Source organism: Cupressus sempervirens, chromosome 6 (genome assembly GCF_028749045.1).
Source record: "Cupressus sempervirens isolate cs-2001-9-10 chromosome 6, ASM2874904v1, whole genome shotgun sequence".
In the NCBI taxonomy this organism is placed as follows: Eukaryota; Viridiplantae; Streptophyta; class Pinopsida; order Cupressales; family Cupressaceae; genus Cupressus; species Cupressus sempervirens.
The window spans coordinates 334833292-334855668 of NC_143123.1; positions in this window are offsets into that span (position 1 = coordinate 334833292).

Below are 22377 nucleotides of genomic sequence, written 5' to 3' on the forward strand. Positions count from 1 at the left end.
AATCATTAGTACACATTTATATATAAATTTCCCTTTTTTGAATTTCCTTATATCAATCCCTTGACAAGGTATTTATGGTCTCAATTTAGTGACTTGTCAATGAAATGTATAATTCATTTATTACTCATCATTTTCTGAGTATGGGAGGAAAAACTATAATAGGGTGCCTTGTTACCCAGTCATGGGCCTCACCGTTCTCCCTCATTATTGTTATCTCACTCTGATCATTATCTCGAAGATAGTGCCTTTGTATGATGTAACCTAGGGTATTTGCTCTACCATAGGCCTTATCTAGTACCCTTGGATGATGCAACCCAATGCCCATCTCACTGCAGGCCTTACCTAGTACCTTTGAATGGTCTTACCCAGCCTATTCCACTGCATGCCTTATCTTATCTTGGAAGATGATGACCAACATTATAATTTATTAAACGCTCAATTTATATCATTCATGTATGAAAGAGAAATATACATATCCTTAAATTATCCATTTCAATTCTAAATCTCTCCTTTATGTGTGTGTATATATATATATATATAATTTTCTATTTATTATAGAAATATAATAATCAATTTTCATATGTCATATTTTTTTTTTTAAAATCATAATAAAAAAGACAAGTAATTCTTACCTCGTCATTACTTTTAATTAATATACATTACCTTTATATCGATCAATGCCTTTCCCATCTTGGATCCACCAAGAGCTCATTTAATTATCACTACACCCTTACTTTTACCTTTGTATACTCTTTTCCTTGATTTTACTATTCTCCACATTTTTTTAGATGCAGGAATGCGACAATTGTGGGCAGCAAGATGGTTGTATAACACCATGAGAGTGATTGTATCTAGTTTTTATGTGAAATTTCTTCAGCTTCTATGGATGCGAGGAATGAAGTACTTTTGGGACACATTGTTGGATGCAGATATAGAGTGTGATATTTGTGGCTTGCAGTATGTCTCAAGTAGGGAATTGAACTGGCAAGAATGCCAATGAAGTAGATACATCATTCGTGGAATGCTCCAATAGCTGTACTAAATGTTGTTGGGGTTGAGTTGAATGTAAATTATCCCAGACCAATTGTAGAGAAGGCATTTGAAATAAAAATGAATGATATTAAATGTTCAATGTTCTTGAGGAACCAAGGACTTTCAAACAGTCCCTTAAGAGCATTGTCTATTGTTTCACCTGACTCGATTTTTATATCACCTGAGCGGTACTTCTGACCTATCCCAAAAGAAGAGCATATATTTACTCTATTTGAGAGAGAAAGCAATGGGTTTTTTCATGTCAAAATCTCTCACAATGTAAGTATCGATGTGACTGGAAGCTAACCAAAACCCTTTAGTTTTGTTAACAAAATCTTTTATTTCATCTATGTACCAATTAAACTCTACTCCATCTGGACAACAGATCTTAACATGACTATGGATCTCTTCACTTATTATATCTAATAGTCATTTAGAGTTTGTTTCCCTTCTTCATTTGTTCTCATAAAGTGCATATTGTTCCATGACTTTGCGTGAACCCCGAGAGCTATTCGTAAAGTTGATGTTGGTTACTAGTTTGAGATAATTTTAATTATTCTCCCCTTCAATACAATAGAATTTATCTGTTGAGGTGCTGATAATCAAGGCTCCTGTATATGCCTCCATATATGATTGTTGACTGGGCTATGCATGCTAAACTTATAACCAACCATCCAAACCATGTGACTCCAACCAAACCAATCACCCACATTCTCAATGATTGTATTTTTTGAGATGCCTAGTTTCACTGGATCTGATGTAGGATCCAGTGACCCTCTGCATCGGTATCACTTACGATCACCAAAACATTGAGACTTGGTTAGGAGTCGGTAATAATTTCTGTCCGGTCATAAATTTGATTTTTATGCATCTACACCACGTTGGAACCATGCTATATAATTGGCCTTCCAACTTTTGTTCAACCTCTATGCAACCTGATTATCGGGTCTGATATTTCTCTTCCTTCTTATTAAATTCCTTCTTTTGCTAATACTTAATGCCTATGGATCTGGTTTCATATTTTCCTCCTCCTGATCTGTACGCTAATTGTATGACACTGGAGAGGATTGACACCATGTGAAGTTATTTGTTCTCTCACTTTCGTAAGTTCTTCTATCTTTTTTTTTGTTTTCATCTTTTCCTCTATATTACTCCCCATTTCTATAATAATTTCTTCTAAATGGTCATCATTGTAAGAACCATAAATCTATTTATTCGCCAACCATTGTTAACTACTAGCATAGCATAGACATTTGACCAGTATCCTTGTCATGATGCTGAATAATCACTTATTTCTTCTTCCCTTTGTGTATTGATGCCATATTAAGACATTTCAATATTCCACTTTGATCTACTTTAATTTTTAATAATCATCCCTATTTAATGCATGGAGATGTCTATACATTGTCTTTCAGTCCTGACGATACCGAGTGAGTGGTATGGTGTTGTCTACTCCGGTATGTTCATGGTTGACCCAACTTTTTTTTTCTTTGGTGTAGCTGGAAGTTCTAAGTAATCTAGATTGTAGTCTGACTTTAACCTTTCACTGATCTCTGGCCTGTACTAGTTGTATAATGGTATGAATCTTCTGATGCAGAGACAGACTCCCTTTGTCTTCTTTTTTTGTGCTTAGTGTTTTTGCATTAACTACTTTTCACAGGTAAGAAAGAATGCTCTGATACCACTTGTAATGTCACATTTAGAGCATTTCATTGATTTTCCCTAATTTATATAAATTTAATTATTAATCCATATATATTAATAGAAAGGGTACGTCCTTTCCTTTCGTAAAATTAATTATATTATTTTATGTTTTATTTATATATTCATTGTTTATATATATATATATATATATATATATATATATATATATATAAGTGAAAGTTTTATTTATAAATTCATTGTTATATATATATATATATATATATATATATATATATATATATATATATATATATATATATATATATATATATATATATAAGTAGTTGTGTATCTTATCATAAATTAAAAGTCTTGGTTATATCTCCTATGACCAAGTATGATGCTCGTATTCGGCTTCCACATTGCTTAGGAACTTTCATATCACAGTGTTATTGGATCGGTCATATTCTATGTTTTGATGTCGATCGTGACATATCTTATGCTTTGATGATCATGTTTTTTGTTGCCTGACTTCCTCATACCCATATCTATTGCTAACCGATGAGAGGTCATGTCTTTTGTTTCTGACTGATATATTGAGGGGTCACATCCTTTGTACTTGCCATCTATCATTCTTTCATATGTATGTCACGTTGATATTGTTCCTTTTAATATACATAGAAACATATTACAATTCTTTAATATTGAAGGGTGGCGGCAAAATCTTCAATACTTAAAGGCTTATTTAGATAATTCAAGAATATATAAATATATTTATATTTATATAAATAAAGGATTAATATAAATCTAGTTTATGAAAATTTAACAGTATATTTCTTCACAAGTGGTTCAACTACTTCAAACATTTAATGTGATTTTCATCAATCACAACTTGAGAAATTGTCTTGGCTTTCTTATTCTTTGAAACCCTTGGTTTGGTCACTTTCCTATCAGACTCCCCAGGTGGGATTTCCTCTTTCTTTCTCTTTTGTGTGACAATATTCAACCATGGAGGAAGGCTTAAAGAAGATGTGTTGGATGAAGTGGTATTCACCATGATTAACTCTAGATTTCTTTGCATGACATTAGTAACTATAGTAGATGGTTAGTCTGAATGGCCACAAGAGTAGGACTAATATGTGTAAATATAGTCATGAATTTCTCAAATTGAGGTGAAGTCACATCAAGCAACACTATAGACCGAATAGTGGCATAATGAGTTGACAAGGAGTATGTATTAAAGACACTTTCATAATCATACTAATCTCCCCCTATTTCTAATGTAGGTACAATTGAGGATAAAGAAAATGCTAGGGTGATGGTCATAGGATCCTCAAGAGATGGATCTTCTATAGAAATTTCATCCATATCCATGCCTAGGGGTGAACCATGAGACTCATTTAATATTGGTGTTGAATCTAGAAGAGAAGCCACAACAATAACTTCAAGAGGACATGAAACTAGTAGTGAAGGGTCATTTGATTTCCTCTCTTCATCATCACTTGAGTCAACTTGAATTGATTGAGTTTCAATCCCCTTTACTTCAAGTACTCTTGATTTCTTTCCTCCTTTGATAGATATCTTGGGAAAAATCTGAACGTGAGGTTCATTTGTAGACGATGATGTCCCATCTTTACCTTTACCCTTTATTTATGATCTCAAACCAATTAGACCAACAATATTTTAATCTTTTCTAGGATTTATTTTGATGCATTTTAGATCCCTTCTTTTCATCCAAGTGTTGATGTTAACAAGAATATATTAAAAATCAATACCAAATTATGCTAAAATATTCAGGATCTAGGATTTGATCGTCATCCTCAACTCTAGGAGGGATTGATGCCAAATTAAAATCCATAATCTTCTTCACAATCAATTGAGTATAGCCCATGCACTATATATCCACCTTAGTATATACATTAATCTAGAGATCTTATAGACAATGTTTGTATAAGAATTGCTTCCTAATCTTATCATGTAGCCCTCTCTAGTCAAAAAACTCCTAGCTACAAATATTTTTAGTGTAATCCTTCGGAGTTCAAACTCCATGTTTTTTCTTTAGGAATAGTGTCCAATGAGTACCCACCAATCTTCAATGGGTTAAGTGATGAGATCCCCACTCTTGGCTAGTACAAATTGGATTGATAAGCATGTACTCCATAAGTTTTCTTGCCAATTCCATGAGTATAATTTTATCAGTAGGGTACCTTGGCAACATGTATGGCTCTCCCTTAAAACATCCAACTTGCATATATGTGAAATTTGAAAACTTTAAGAACATACAACCATAATCATTTACCTTGTTCCATGCTTCATCAAAGACTCACTTATTTGGGAGTTCTTTATCAAATAAACACATGAAATGCCCAGAGAAGGCATCCTAAACCCTTTGAAAATATATCCAACTTTTCTTCAAAGTTAACTACTTATAGTACATTGACACATGAACTATAGACTTGCCAATTTTTGTTGAAAAGCCAAAAAAAGTACCCATGATGACAACAATATATACTATGTAAGAGTTCATGTTGAACACATCAATAGACAACACTTTCACCAACTACTCACATATTGAATCACTCACTAATTCATCCCAAAACACATTCCTTTTTTACCTTATTATGAGAGAGATGTACTTATACATCCATGGTTTGAAGGTGTTTGAATACTTGAGCCCTACCAACTGACTAAGTAATTTAATGAGATCATTGATTTCTTTTTTGAAATCACATCATTGCATGGCCTTTATTGGTCATTTAACCAGATTTGGCCTCTTAGTGACTAGCCAGTTATCATTGATGAACTTGGTACAATAGGAAGTATCCTCATTCCACCACTCCATAGCCTTTTGTTTTGTGATGTTTGTAACAACTAGAGTATGAGGAACATGAGTAATATGATCAAGAGTCTCAAGATCAAGACTAATGATAGTATTGTTGTCTTGATCTTTGATGGTTTGAGAGGTTGCATCAAAGTGTTTGGCATATGAAAAAGTGAATTCTAACTCATGTTCTTCTAAGGATAAAGTAGACAAGAAATGATTACGATTCTGCTTGATCCATGTCATATTCTTGGTAGCTTCATCATCAACTCTTGCCAAGAAATCTTCAATGTTCATATGAGATATATTAGTATCCCACACTTCATCACATTAGGAAGTTACTTGTGATAGTAGAATGGAATTATGATATTGATTTTTTTGGTACTTTGTCTTCTTTTTGTCATTTCCCTTTGGTTGAGTATGTTCTCTTAATATTGCAAAATGATACGCCTACACAACTATCACATGAAGATCCAATAATGTGAGAACATATTCATGTGAGGGATCCATGATAAGATTTTGATGTAAAAACACAAGTTTCAAATAGGATATGGATAGGGAAAATGAATGGAATGATTAAGGATGGAGAATGAACAAATGGGTCAAGCTCAGAATGGCCCAAATATGAGTACAATAGCTAAAAATGGGATTTTTAGAGTGAATTGTATATATGATCAACAAGCTTGGAATTAAGTGAACAAGGGGAAAATGAGTAACTCATTGAGCATCACATGTTTTAACAAGTGCAGAATGTGAGACTCTATCTAGTAGGCATGAGGGAGAAACCTCAACCAGAGGACATCCATATGGAGGTAAATGACATGCATAATGGTGGGGTTTTAACTTGCATTCACATGTGAGGGAAAAATAATCTTTCCTTTCTCTTAAGAACATGATTTTACAACTGATTGCATGTGTAAGTAAGATGAGACCTTTCATATGCAACTTGGAGAAGAAGACAAAAGTTAGAAAGAAACAATTCATGTACATTAAAGAGATGCAAATTTGAAAATGGAAATAATAAATATTTGCAAGAACAATCAAAATAAATATATACAAATACATTTAGAAAAATAACCAAGTAAATTTAGCTCAACTCCACCAAGAATGAGAAAAACAAGTCTTTATCAAAAAATTGAGAAAATCTAAAATAAATCCAAGCGATTTAGGATTTTAGATTTGTCCAAAGCCAAAGACTTAAATAGATTTCAAAATCCAAACAACATGGTTCAAATTTGGACATGTGGATATGGTTATAGAGATGCAATGCCCAAAATGTGGAACAAACTTTGACGTAGCAACTTCATATGCAAAGCCATGTCAAAACAATGTCTAGGGAAAGAGATTAACTTTCTAAAATGATTAAAAATAAGTTTAAAACCAAAATAATTACCCTAGAATGCTGATTGTAGGTATTCAATGCCAAAAGTGCCTTGGAAAACAACATTTCTTGGTGAAGGTCAAGCTCAAAATGAGCTATTTTTGGCAAAACACATATGCAAACTCTCAAAAAATCACTACCTAGCTATTAAAGGGAAAATTCAGCCTTCAAACAACTTTTAGAAGACATTAACATATCACAAAAATGTGATTTCTTGGCAAAAATTGCAGCCTAGGATATATAGGGCAAAAAAATGCATTTTAAAGGAGTTCTTAGATATTTCAAATGTATTCCTTCCAAAAATTTCCACTTTGGAAAGAGGAAACATATTTTATCCAAAAAGGTTTTATTGGTGGTTATAACTTGTGTTTATCATATATGTTTTCCCTTGAAAAATTTCAACTTCTCTCTACATGAAGGCAAACACATTTTGTAAGGTCAACAGCATGACTTTTTAATATATGCCAAAACACCAAAAATCACTACCCATGACTTGGAAAAGGAAAAACACATTTTAAAGAAGCAAAGACACATATTTTAAAACATGTAAAAGCACAAAAAAAATCTCCAGCATAAGAAATTGAAGAGAAACTAAGTAGAGAACATGTTTAAGAGGGTATATGCATATAATTTTTAAAAACATATGGAGTAGGGTAGAAAATTGCCACAGACTCTTTCTTTTAACCAAAAGTATAACACATTTTAAAGATGCATTTACATTTGTTGAAAAGCATATAAAGTTGCCTTCAAATTCACCACTTATTCCTTAGGCTAAAGGGAACAATGTATTTTTAATCAACAACATATGTATTTGGGTCCAAAATCCCCATGAGGCTTAACATGGGTAAAAATTCATTTTGAATTTATATTTACATGTTATAAAGACATGCAAATCAATTTCAAAAGCCCACTTAAATGGTAATTTAAAAATACATATGCATTTGATTATTAAAAATGAACTTTAAATACAATAACATATGTAACTATTTAAAAAGCACACTTTTAATGATGCTTGGACTTAAAATTTATTATGAATGGATTTTCATGAAGTATTTTACATGTGGATATATGAAATATGAAATAAAAATCCCACTTTATACACTTAAGTTGTCTCATGTAATTATATTTAATTTTTAACTATAGTTTTTTATGAAGTAACATGAAAAATAGTATTGAAATAGACTATTTTCATAAAACATAAAAGATTGTGGTCAAATCAACTCATAATGAGTTAAAATTTTAAAATGGACCACAAAACCCACTTTAAATATTAAATATAATTTCATATCATGTTATTTCTAATATAGAGCTCATTTTATGAGGTTTTTAACAAAAATATATTGTTGACCTGAAAAGCCCCACTCTTTCCCCTATAACTTGAGCTAGACAACTCTGATTTGGACCTAAGTTAGTTCGAATAAAATGGAGTTCCAAGTGCTATTCACCTATGGAAAAAACAAGACCAAAAAAATTTACAAGAAGAAGAAAACAAAAGAAAGAACATAAAAGTTTACCAAAAATTGAGTGAAAGTAGTGTGAGAAGGAAAACTCTTACCAAAAAACAATTGGGAATAGTCTCAATGGAGAATCTTCAAAGGAACACAAAGACATAACTACAAGAAGAAAAATTTAGAGATAACAAATTATTTTCATGATGCTTCATGAATGTGTTGAAAAAAAGAGGATTTTCCTATGAATCCATGAGAAAATTTTGTAGGGTTGCCTCAATTTTTGTGATGTTTAAATTGAGGACAAAACAAATTAACTTAAATCCAAACTTATAAATTGCAACTCCAAAAATTAAAACAATGATGCACAATAAGAGAAAACCACACAATACAACACAATGACTTTTTGACTAGGGAAACCCTTAATCATATGAAAAGCCCTAATGGGGATGACACCCACAAGATAGTTTACTAACACACACACACACACAAGTATGTGTGTGTGTGTGTGGGGGGGGGGGGGTGTTTTTGTATACCTTTTGAAGGGATTTGACTCTTCCAAGAGCCAATTATAGTGCATTCAGTACAATAGTCCCTTTTAGAGGACATATCCCTATTAGAAAACATTGAACCACTGTTAGAAAGTTCTAACCCTGTTAAAGGTCAATAAATAACTAGTAGGTCCACTACCTAAATGCTCTAACAACTGTGAAGATCAAACTTTAGGATAACAAATCAAAATCAAGTAAGCTAATTGATCTACAACTTACTTGCCAAAATAATTCCTTTAAAACCCAACAGAATCAACTAAATCAATCTCTTCTCTTCTTTGATTATCCAACTTTCAAGCTCACATCAACTAACCACATGCATTATATACATGGTGATAGAACCAAGGAAAATAACTTTCCTTTATACCCTCATAAATAATTAATTAAGTTAGCTTGTTACAGGTCTCCTAATATACATTTGATTACATTGGACCACACTAAGGAATATACACCTTCATACATGCATATTTATAATCATTCCATTAAGGTTTCTACACATTAAAATACAATTATTACATTTTAAAATGATAATCAACACATTTTCTCAACCTAGTCAGTTGTCAGTAACACATATTGTACAATTCATAATTACAATAGCACTATTAGCTTAAGTCTATATAACTTCTCTGTACAACTTCTCACACATGCAACACTAGGGCTTACATATTCGCCAATGTCATCATCAGACTCTCTTATGTCACTGGTTTACTATGCATCTCTAGATTATATCTATGTTAGAAGATATAATATAAACATTAGAAACCACTTCTTAGGTACTCTGTCTCTGTATTTCTCTTTGTAAATCAAGCACATATTTCATACATCTTCAACTTAGATAATGCAAATTGAACCTTATTATTAGGACACAACATAGAACATGTCCATGAATGCACATCACTAGACAATCAAAACATTATCCATACAACTAAGATCTCTATTTTCTGCTTTGTCAGTCTTCATAGACTTACTGTTATGTTGACATCAATGACAAAAATAGTCATGAATGCAACATGTCAATACTCTCCAATTCTTAGGATACTCCCCCGAAGGAATATCATCAAAATTCATGCTAACAATCTCCCCATTTGAAATTGATGGAAACATAGATGAAAAACATCTAAGTTCCAAGAATACCAAATAGTACTTTGCTACTATTGCTACTATTGTTTTCATCTTTTCAAATTCTCTTCATCAATCAAATATGAAAACTTCTAGAACACTACTTTTTTCTGTATCTTCATGTTGTATATCTCTCCCATAGAAATATTAATGAATCTTTCTAAGTCTCCCTAATAAATATGTGTTCAACTGTCTCTCCTCCATTTAACTAGAGGTTTTTTTCAAGTAATCTTTCCTCAATTGACATCAATGACAAAGGCTTCATTATTTTAATTTATTGCTTCAATTTATAACCAGCTCAAGTTTCCAAAGACATTATTCAAAACCAAATACCAAGAGCCCTTAATGACTCAACTCATCATAGATACTTCCCCATAAGGGAAGCATCATCATTCAGTCTAGTCTAACAATAGTGCTATGTGCCACTAGATTGATGCACTCTCTGCATCATCTACTTAGAAGTGGTCAAATGTATCTTTAGGTAAGGGCTTTTTAAATATATATGAAATATGATCTTTAGTACTCATATATTCCAATCTAATCTCTTTTTCTACTACCTTCTCTCTCAAGACATGATACTTAATAGATATATGCTTAGTCTTAGAATGAAACATAGGATTCTTAGACATACTTACTATACTTGTGTTATCATAGTATATGATAACAAGTTCTACAAAACTCAGTCACAATATCTTTTAACATTTGTTTCATCCACATAACTTGATTACAATTATTTTCTACTGCTACATACTATGCTTCAATTGTACTCTATGAAACACAAACTTGTTTCTTACTCATCCAAGAAACCAATCTCCCTCCAAGAAAAATGCTCCACCACTAGTGCTCTTTCTATCATCCATATTTCCTACCCAATCCACATTAGTATATGCACATAGAGTGAAATCACTTTATCTATCATACCATATTCCATAATCAGATGTTCCTTTCAAATGTCTGAATATCCTCTTTACTACTACATAATGATACTCCTTAGGATTAGCTTGAAATCTAGCTATAATCCCAATTGCATTTGCTATATCTGGTCTAGCATGAGTTAAATATTACAAACCTCTAATCATGGATCTGTACTTCTTTTGCTCAATTGTAGGTGTCTCATCCTTGCTATATAACTTGTGACCAGTTACCATTGGTGTTCCAATAGGATTAAAAATTTCAAATCCAAATATCTTTAACAAATCTTTCAAGTACTTAGATTTTCAAATGAAAATGCCATCACTATTTTGCACAATCTACAACCCCAAGAAAAACTTCATTTCTTCTATCATGCTCATCTCAAACTCATTCTCCATTTTTTCAACAAACTTATCACTTGCTTCATCATTACCTCTTAATATTATATCATCAAAAAATATTGCTATTATCAACAAACCATCTCGATTTCTTTCAAATACAAGTTACTATTTGTCATACCTTTAACAAATCCAAGATTTGTTAAATACTTATCCAATCTTGTGTACCAGGTTCCAGGTGCTTTCTTTAGGCCATATAGATATTTCTTTAGTCTGCATATGATATCTTTGTCTTTTGTCAGACGAAAACCTTCACGCTGCTCAATTCATACTTCTTCTTTAATTTTTCCATTCAGGAAAGTTGATTAACATCCATCTAATATACTTTGAACTTCTTATTCATTGCATAAGCCAAGAATATTCTTATTGCTTCCATTCTGGCTATAGGGGCATATGACTCCTCATAGTCTATTCCTTCTTGTTGTGAATATTCTTTGCACACAAGTCTATCCTTGTTTCTTACAACTTCACCTTGTTCATTCATCTTTTTTTTTAATACCCATTTGGTTCCTATAATATTCTTGTCTTTGGGTGCAGGAACTAATTCCTCCATTTCATTCTTCACAATCTGATCTAGTTCTTCCGTTATTGCTTGAATCCAATGATCATCTTTACATGCTTCATCTACACTTTTAGGTTCAACTTGAGAATTCAAGCATAATTCCTCGTTAACTCTTTTTCTTTTCATCACACTTTTGTCTTTGCTTCCAATTATCTACTTTGGAGGGTGATTCTTTGTCATGTTTCTGTTAGAGGTAGGATTTTGTATCTCAACTTTTATCTCATCTCTTGGTTAAGATCTTTGTTCTCCTATTCGATCAATAGTTTGTACATCATTTTGTAGATCATTGTTAGTCTCAAAGAAACCTTTAGTATTCTTTCTAACAATTCCAATGTTATTTTCTTCATCATCAAAATTGTAATCTAACACCTTTTCCATAGTTCCATACCTTTTACTAATCTTTAGATTTGTGCATTCAACTATTATCTTGGTTCTATGATTAAAACATCTATATACCTTGCTTTTCAATGAATAGCCAAGAAACATACCTTCATCACTTCTTGGATCAAACTTACCATTATCATCATCTCTTTTAATGTAATACTTGCTTCCAAATACTCTAAAATACTTAATTGATGGTGAATGAGAAAAACATAATTTATAAGGGTTCTTGCTCATACCTTTTCGTATCTAAACTCTATTCATAGTGTACACTATTGTATTGACTTCTTCTCTCCAAATTTATTTGGATACATCATTCTTAAACAACATTTCTCTTGCTACCTCTGAAGCTGATCAATTTCTTATTTCTGCAATCTCATTCTACTTAGTTGTCTTGGGTGAAGATAATTGTCTCTTAATCCTATTTTATTCACAAAACATGTTAAACTCTCTAGAGGTGAACTCTCCTCCTCTATCTGATCTCAAACACTTTATCTTAACACCAAATTCATTCTCAACTCTATTCTTAAATATCTTAAACTTCTCAAATGCTTTAGATTTCTCTTTAAGAAATGCTAGTCACATCATTCTAGTGAGATCATCAACAAAAATCATGAAATACCTTTCACTATAGAACCCTCTTGTTCTGGAAGGACCACTCAAATATGTGTGAACAATTTCCATCTTTTTTGTCGTAGTGAACTTCTTGTTGGGAAACGATACCTTCTTCTGCTTAACCAAAATACATTCTTTGCAAACAACATTAGTAGGCTTTATTATCATAGGAAAGTCTCTAACTGCTAACATGCTACTAACTTTCACAATATTATAAAATTTTATATGACCAAATATCTTATGTTATAACCAAATTTTATCCACTTTTGCAACCAAATACATCATTGCAGCGAGATTCAACTAAAATACATTACCTCTAGACCTAGTTCTAGTTCCAATCATCTTACCATCTTTGTCCTTGATAGTACAAGTCTTTTCTCTGAATTACAATTGATACCCTTTGTCCATGAATTTTCCAACACTCAAAAACTTATGCTTTAATCCATCAAAAAAAATAAACATCATCATTGTTAACCTTTCCATCTAAAGTAATGGATCCTATTCTTGTAATGTGACAAACTGCATTGTTACCAACTCTAACAATACCTCCATCATAGTCTATGAATTTAACAAACTTATTCATATCACTATTCATGTGATGTGAATATCCACTATTTATTATCCAATCAGATTTGTTTTTAAATTGAGAAACTAAAGCCTTTTCTTCTCTAATTTCTTTATCAAGATCATCTTCCTTAAAAGCTACAAATCCTAGCTCATTATCACTTGCACTCTAACCTTTTTCATTAGATTCATCTTCTTCATTAGCATATAGACAATTCCTAGGTCTCCCAGGATTAAACTTTCCCTTATACTTTTTTTTCTCTTTTAGGATATTTAGATGCATAATGACCAAACTCATTACAAGTCCAACATTTAAAGATATTCTTACCATCTTTATGTCTTCTCACAAGAAGGGCTATATCTTCTTCAATTTTCTTATCTTCATTAGATCTAGTTTTGCTACTACTAGCAAAATATCCACATGTACTTGCCCTTCTAGATAGACTTGGCCAAACATTTAAGGAACTAAAGGTTGTCTCCACTCTTGTCAGATATCTAGATTGTCTCAAACCTACTTCTACGACTTCCAATCTTCCAAGAAATATTTTCCTTGAAAATTCCTTAGTATAGGGTATTAGTAGTTCAATCATCTAAGCTACTTGCTTGAATGGTGGTGTCAAAGTCTTCAAGATATTCCACACAACCTCATCTTCTTCCTTGGTTTCACCATATGATTTGATTCCTACAAAAATCTTTGATATCCTACCAATATAGCTTCTTACATATTCATCTTCCATCATTTTATTATCTTGAAATGCACATATCCAATTTTGCAATCTTACCCTTTTTGTATGTGTATCACATCCAAAAATAGATTCTAATGTTGTCCAAATCTTATGAGATGTTTGAAGTGAATTTACCTAGCTATATTCATTCTCTGAAAAAAGCTAATAATAAAGCTTCTCTAGCTCTCATGTTACACATGAATAGATGTATCTCTGCTTTACTACATTCTTCAATCTTCTCTTCTTTTACAACTTCCTTTTCACTTTTTGTCAAATGCCAATAACTTGGACCCATATATAATAGATGATTCTTCATCTTCTCCTTTCTACTATCATAGTTTTCCCCATCAAATCTAGGACTATCCTTTTTGAAAATATTCACAATTGATCCCCCAAAGTTATTAAGCTTTTCCTTCAAGGACATGAAGCTTTAATACCAATTGTTAGAATATATAGTCCACTAATAAAAAATGGAGGGAGGTGGGTGGGGAGGGGGGGTGGTGAATAATTTATCCAACTAATATCACAATTATGAACCTTATTAAACTTTAACCATATGAGTAATATAATCAAAAAGTAGAACAAGACACTCATGCATAATAACACCAAATATGTTAACTAGGGAAACCTCTGATTAGATGGAAAATTCTGGTGGGGATGATACCCACAAGATGATGTACTAATATAAATATTCCTTGTTAAGGGATGGACCCTATTGGGAGTCTATAACAACATTCAGTACATATTGGTCCCTATTAAGAGACTTTGAATCCCTGTTAGGAGATTCCAACCCTATTAGGAGTTGTGGAAGATAGAAGGACCCACTTTCCAAAAAAATTCAAGGGCAAGACCAATGAACCCATTTTCCAAATGATATCTATATTATTCCTTGCAGAATAATAAAAATGAATAGTTCTTCCTTCCTCTAACTCTGTCTTGCCAACCAGACTTCTTCTCCTTCTAATCTTGTAAGTAGATCAAAAATATCACATCCAATAATCCCTTGGATTACTTACTCGCATTCATCCAACACTCTGATCCATTTTTGCACTTCACATTCAATACAATGATTACTTCACTTTACAAACAAGGAAAACATCTTTCCTTTATATCATATCTTCAAAATAATTCCCTAAGTTGGCCTTGTGGCTTTCCCAATTAATTATAATAAGATAATTAATTAATTCATAATTACAATAGCATTTTCGGCTCATAGTCTATACAACTTCTCACATGTGCAACACTAGGGCTTGCACATTCACTGACATCATCACCAAACTATCTTATGTCACTAGCAAACTGCTTATCTCTAGATTATATCTCTATTAGAAGATATAATACAAACGTTAAAAACTCCTTCTTAGGTACTCTATCTCTGTATTGATCTCTGTAAATTAGGCACATCTTCCATATATCTTTGACTTAGATACTGCACATTAAACCTTAGCATCAGGACACATCATAAAACATGTCCATGAACACACATCACTAGACAATAAAAACATTGTCTGCACAACTAAGATCTATGCCTGTTGCTCTATTAGTCTTCACATACTTACTACTATGTTGACATCAATGATAGACATAGTTAAGAATGCAACATGTCAATACTCTCCAATGCTTAGGATACTCCCCCAAAGCAATATCATCAACATTCATGCTAACATGATCATATCTTTCAAATATTGACATTCAATCTAAAATGATTCCCCTTTGATGAACATCCTCATCAAAGTACCTATATTGGATCAAGATAATTTGCAACCAAAAATGTATCAAGTGCCAACAAATATTGTTATGAAAAAATCAAATCATAAGAGCTCTATGGGTAGCTTTTCTCACTACGACCACTCCCCCTAAGGAGGAGCACCAAGAATTACGTCTAGATGAATGACCAATGTTATGAATATATTTAACTAATGCAAAGTCTCATTAATTACTCTACACTAGGTGGAGACATTACCCCAAACATACCTCTAAGAAACTCAAAGGTATCCTTAGCCAATGGTTTAGTGAATATATGTGTTATTTTCTCATTTTTACTTACATACTCCAATCTAATTTCCTTATCTATAATCTCCTCTCTTAGAAAATGATATTTAATTGCAATGTGTTTAGTCTTTGAATGTGAAACATGATTCTTTGATATACTAAATGTGCTTGAGTTATCACAATGCATAATAGTAGATTTAGAAAATGTAATACCAATATCCTTCAACATTTTCTTCATCCACATTATTTGATTACAATTGTTAGCTATTGCAACATATTTTGCCTCTATTGTGGACTAAGAAATAAAATCTTGCTTCTTACATAGCCAAGATACTAATCTTCCACTGAGAAAGAATGCTCCTCTACCTTGTACTCTTTTTGTCATCAGCATTCCCTACCTAATCAAAATTAGTATCTCTATACATTGTGAAATCATTATATTTTTCATATCATAAGCCTAAATCCATTATTCCCTTTAAATATCTAAAAAATTATTTTTATTGTTGCATAGTGTGTCTCTTTAAGATCTGGTTGAAATCTCGCTACAATTCCAACTTCATTACAAATATTTAGTCTTGTATGATTCAAACATTGTAATTGACCTTCGTTGATTTTTACCTTGTTTGCATAGCACTAGGTTAGTCAACTTTATTATACAATTTGCATCAAGTTACCATGGGTGTTCCAATTTTTTTGTAAATTTCCATACCAAATCTCACCAATAACTCTTTAAGATACTTACTTTGAGATAAAAATACCATCTTTAGTCTATGTTATTTGTAATCCTAGAAAGAATTTCATCTCACCAATCAATGACATCTTAAATTCATCTTTCATTTCATCAAAAATCTTGTTACTTGCCTCATCATTACCATAAAAATGGTGTCATCAATAAATACCTAAATTATTAATAAGCCATCAAAATTAGTTCTCAAATACATGTTGATGTCTACATTACCTTTCTTAAACCAAAATTAATAAATGTTTATCCAATCCAACACATGACTAGGCTCTAGGTGCTTGCTTCAATCCATACAATGCTTTCTTTAGCTTTCATACCATGTCTTTTTATTTAGTAAATGCCACCAGCTTGTTTAATGTAGATCTCTTCCTCAAGTTCACCATTCAATAAAGTTGACTTAACATCCATCTGATACACTTTGTAATTTAAATGTTAGATGCATAAGCCAAAACATTATGAGAAACTCTAATCTTTCTATAGGGGAAAATGTATCTTCAAAATACATACCCTCTTGTTGTGAATAACCTTTACATATTAGTCTTTCCTTGTGTCTTACAACTTCACCTTGCACATTTATTTCATTCCTAAAAACTCATTTTTTTCCCAATAACATTCTTATCTATAGGTCCATATGTCAATTCCCATGTATTGTATTTTTCTATCTGCTCAAGCTCTTCTTACATTTCATTTATGCAAAATTCATCCTTACATGCCTCATCAGTAGTCTTAGACTCAAATTGTAAAATCAAACAAATTTATTTTGTTACCTTACATCTTGTCATTACTCCTCTTCTACCATGACCAATAATCTTATCACTAGAAAACTTACCTTGCACATTTATTTCATTCCTGAAAACTCATTTTTTACCAATAACATTCTTATCTTTAGGTCCATATGTCAATTCCCACATATTGTATTTTTCTATCTACTCAAGCTGTTATTTCATTGCATTTATCAAAAATTCATCCTTACATGCCTCAGCAGTAGTCTTAGATTCAACTTGTAAAATCAAAAAAAATTCTTCTCTTGCCTTACCTCTTGTCATTACTCCTCTTCTAGCTTTATCAATAACCTTTACATAATATCCTTGCCTTGTGTCTTACAACTTCACCTTGCACGTTTATTTCATTCCTAAAAACTCATTTTTTACCAATAACATTCTTATCTTTAGGTTCATATGTCAATTTCCATGTATTTATTTTTCTATTTACTCAACCTCTTCTTTGATTGTATTTATCCAAAATTCATCTGTGCATGCCTCATTAGTACTCTTAGATTCAATGTGTAAAATCAAACAAATTTCTTCTCTTTCTTTACCTCTTGTCATTACTCCTCTTCTAGCATTACCAATAACCTTTACATATCTACCTTTCCTTGTGTCTTACAACTTCACCTTGCACATTTATTTCATTCCTAAAAACTCATTTTTTACTAATAACATTCTTATCTTTAGGTCCATATGTCATTTCTTGTACATTATTGTATTTTTCTATCTGCTCAAGCACTTCTTTCATTACATTATATATATATATATATATATATATATATATATATATATATATATATATATATACATATTCAATCATCCAATTCAAAGAATTATTATTGTTTTGTAATCTAATTTACCACCGATCTTTGACTTATACTAGTTGGATTTGAATCATCATTAGAGTCATGTTCTAATGTTATTTCTTGTACCTAAAATATTTCATCAATCCTAACATTTGCACTCTCAACAATCTTCTTCAATCTCATATTATAACAATTATATATCTTACTCGTAGTAGAATAGCCAAAAAATATGCCTTGATCACTTCTAGGATTAGATTTCCCTATCTTATCATATCTTTTGATATAACATTTTCTTCCAAAAATTCTAAAGTATTTAATAATAGGTCTATAACCAAACCATAGTTCATAAGGGGTTATACATATTCCATGCCTAATCTAAACTCTATGCATAGAATATATTATAGTATTAACTATTTCTCTCCAATGTACATGTGATACCTTTCCCTCAAGGAACATCTCTCTAGCTACTTCACTTATTGTTATATTCTTCCTTTCTGCTATAACATTTTGTTGTGTTGTCTTATGTGTTAAAACTTCCTAGTGAATACCATTATCCTCACAAAATGCCTTGAACTCATTAGAAATAAACTCTCCACCTCTATCACACCTCAAAAAAATTATCTTTACAATAGATTCACTCTCAAATTTTTCCTTAAATATCTTAAACTTCTCAAAATCTTCAAAATTCTCTCTAAAAAATGCAACCCACATCATTCTTGTGAAATCATCAATGAAAAGAATAAATACCTATCACCATAAAAGGTTCTTATTTTTGTAGGACCACATATATATGTATGAATAATATTTGCATTTTTGAAGTGTTGGAATACTTTAGAATAACTTAACATGCTACTCCTTTTCACTCTTCTGAAGTGATGCCCTATGAAAGGCCAACCCTTTTAAAGGTTACAATACACACTGTTAAATGTGACCCAGTTAAAGGATTTCAATTACCTTGTTAGAAGTGAGCCTTGTTAGAGGAATTTATGCCATTCACTTGGAATGCTACTCTGTTAAAGGATTTACAAATGACTATTTGGTTAACCTTAATCTAAAGGATTTACCCTAGACTGCTACAATTGTTAGAGAGTAATAGTAGAGCTTTGATCTGATACAACTTACAACTTCTCTTGTAGATTTCATATCTCTATTTAGCCCTCAATTCTACTTGGCCTTCATACATTGTAGCTCTCACAACTTGTTCACCATTCAAGCATTCATCTTCTTAAGCCTCCTTGCTTAAGATGCCATTGTAGATTCTTCTCTTGGGTCACTTGATGAAGCAAAAACCTTAACTCCTTCTCCTCCTTAGGTTCTTGCACATGACAACTTTTGCTTCATGACTAGACATTCCTATCAATAGGAAATTTGGGTATTTTCTCACTTATTTTCCATTGTCAAATTTAGGGTTCAGATGGATTAGGTAGGATATAATGTATCTACCCCATATCTTGTCTTTTCTAGAAACTTCTCCTAGAATCCATTTGAATTTTCCTCAAAAATGGTTTACATCAAGTTATGTGCCACAAGCTCATTAACCTTATCTTCCTCTTGGTTCACAAGTTTCAAGAAAAAAAACTTGTTATCTTAGATTCAGAGAATCTTCAATCTTTAACATAATGCAGTAGCTCGACATTATCAATCATTTGATGCTCGGCACATACTGTGTTTCTCAGCATCAACTATAAAATCACTCAACATCAACTAAAGTTTACTGATGCTCAGAATCAACTAAAATTTACTTGACATCAACTGTCTTGCTTGGCATCCACTAGAATTTTCTCTTACTCAGCTCCAACTGACTTTTCTACTCTAATTGCATTGATTTTTCTCTGCACCTACTATTCACTCAGTCAAGCTTGGCAGACAATTTGTGTAACTTTTTCTTCTAAAATTTCTTAGTGTAGCCAATATTTATAACCTTAAGTAGATTATTAATATATCATGTCATCACTGTCTTAATAAATCCTTGTACTTCATTACATAATCATAACTCAACCTTTCCTCTAGGTGCTATTGTTACATCTTATTGATCAAATCATCTTCATCAATCAACTAAGTGATAGTACTTGAATATTGTAAGGAATTGTCTTACTAGTAAATAGTAGGTTTGACATCAGTGACAAAATAATGATTGAAAAACCTAGTCTTCTTCAACAATCTCTCTTAATAATGATCTTTTCAATTAGATTTCAACATGAAGTAGTGAATGTCTTTCTAGGAAAGTTGTTTTTCTTCTATTTAGCCATCACACACTCCTACACAATATTTGGTAGATTTCTTACAACATTTGTACTACTTATTTTCAACATGATATTAAACTTAATGTGACAAAATATTGTGTCATTGCCAATTATTGACAACTTTTACAACCAAACAACTAATCTCAGTAGGATTCAATTGAAATACATTACCTCTTGTTCTTGTACCTATACCAATCATCTTTCCATGCTTATCTTTGATTTTAAATTGCTTATCAATAAGCTTCAAAAGATATCCCTTGTCAAAAAATTATCCAACACTCAAGTTATGTTTTAAACCATCAACAAAGTATACATCTTCAATGCTAGTTTTACCATAAAAAATAATAGACCCCTTTCCCTTAATAGGATAAGGTGCATTATTACTACCTCAGACTACACCTCCATTATAGCTTCTAAAATAAATTTTTTTATCTTTGTCACCTATCATGTGATGTGAGAATCAACTATCTATGATCTAGTCTAATTTATTATTCTTTGTATGCAAAACTAGTGTGTTTTCTTCTTTAACTATTCTCTCTTACTTAATAGAAATGAATCCAATTTCATCCTCATCATTATTATCTATAAAATTAATCACTTTAAATTTAATTTAATTATCACTCACACACATACATTCCTTAGGAATCTTTGATTTGTGAGGTCTAGGTTTTACCTTAGGTTCTCTCATAAGACATTTATAAGAAAAGTGACCAATATGTCTATAATGCCAAGAAAAAAAGGGAGCTTTTTAAAAAAAAATAACCTTACCTTTAGGTTCTCTTTTTGAAATCAATGATACAAGCTCGTTAATATTTTTCTCCTCTTCCTAAATTTCTTCTTAATAACTTGTGTAATCTCCATAGCATCCACTAGTTCTTGCACTCTTTGTTATTACTCTCTTATCCTTGTGTGTGCTAGTTTTAAAATTTGTTTCAACTCTAGGCAAAGCATCTTTTAGTCTACCATTTTTAAAAGCTTGCAATCTCCTAATCAATGTCTTTTTTATTAAAACCTTTCATAAGAGGTATAAATTGTTCAATAGCATTTACCTTGTTGTCATAAGCGAGAGTCAAGGATCTCAAAATATTTGAATTGACTTCATCCTTAGATATAATTTCTCTAGAGATTTTTATACTTGCAGTAATCTCAAAAATTCTTTGGACATATGTTCTAATTATTTCATCTTCTTACATTTTGGCATCCTCTAACTTAGATTTCCAATTTTGTGACTTCATTTTCTTTGTATGTTCATCACCTTCATATACTATTTATAACCTAGTCTAAATATCATAAGAAATATCAAGACCTTTTACCTTAATGAATTTAGCTTTTGAAATTGCACTAATCAATGCTTCCCTTGTAATCATGTTATTATAGAAAAGATTATTTTGTTCATCTATACTTCAAGATAGGTCACTTTCCTTCTTAACTTCAACTTCTATCTTTTTAATCAACTAGTAGTTAATTCCTATGTTGATCAAGTGTATTCGTATCTTATCCTTTCAACTCTCATAGCTATCACCATCAAACTTAAGAATTTCCTAATTGTAAGTCATCGGTATCCTCAAGATGTAAAGCTTCCTTCTAAAAAAAAAAGCCCACTTCTATATTATGAATTGTTAAGAAGTAAATTCCACACACAACTTGTGGGGTGGGTGAACTCCAACAATTAAA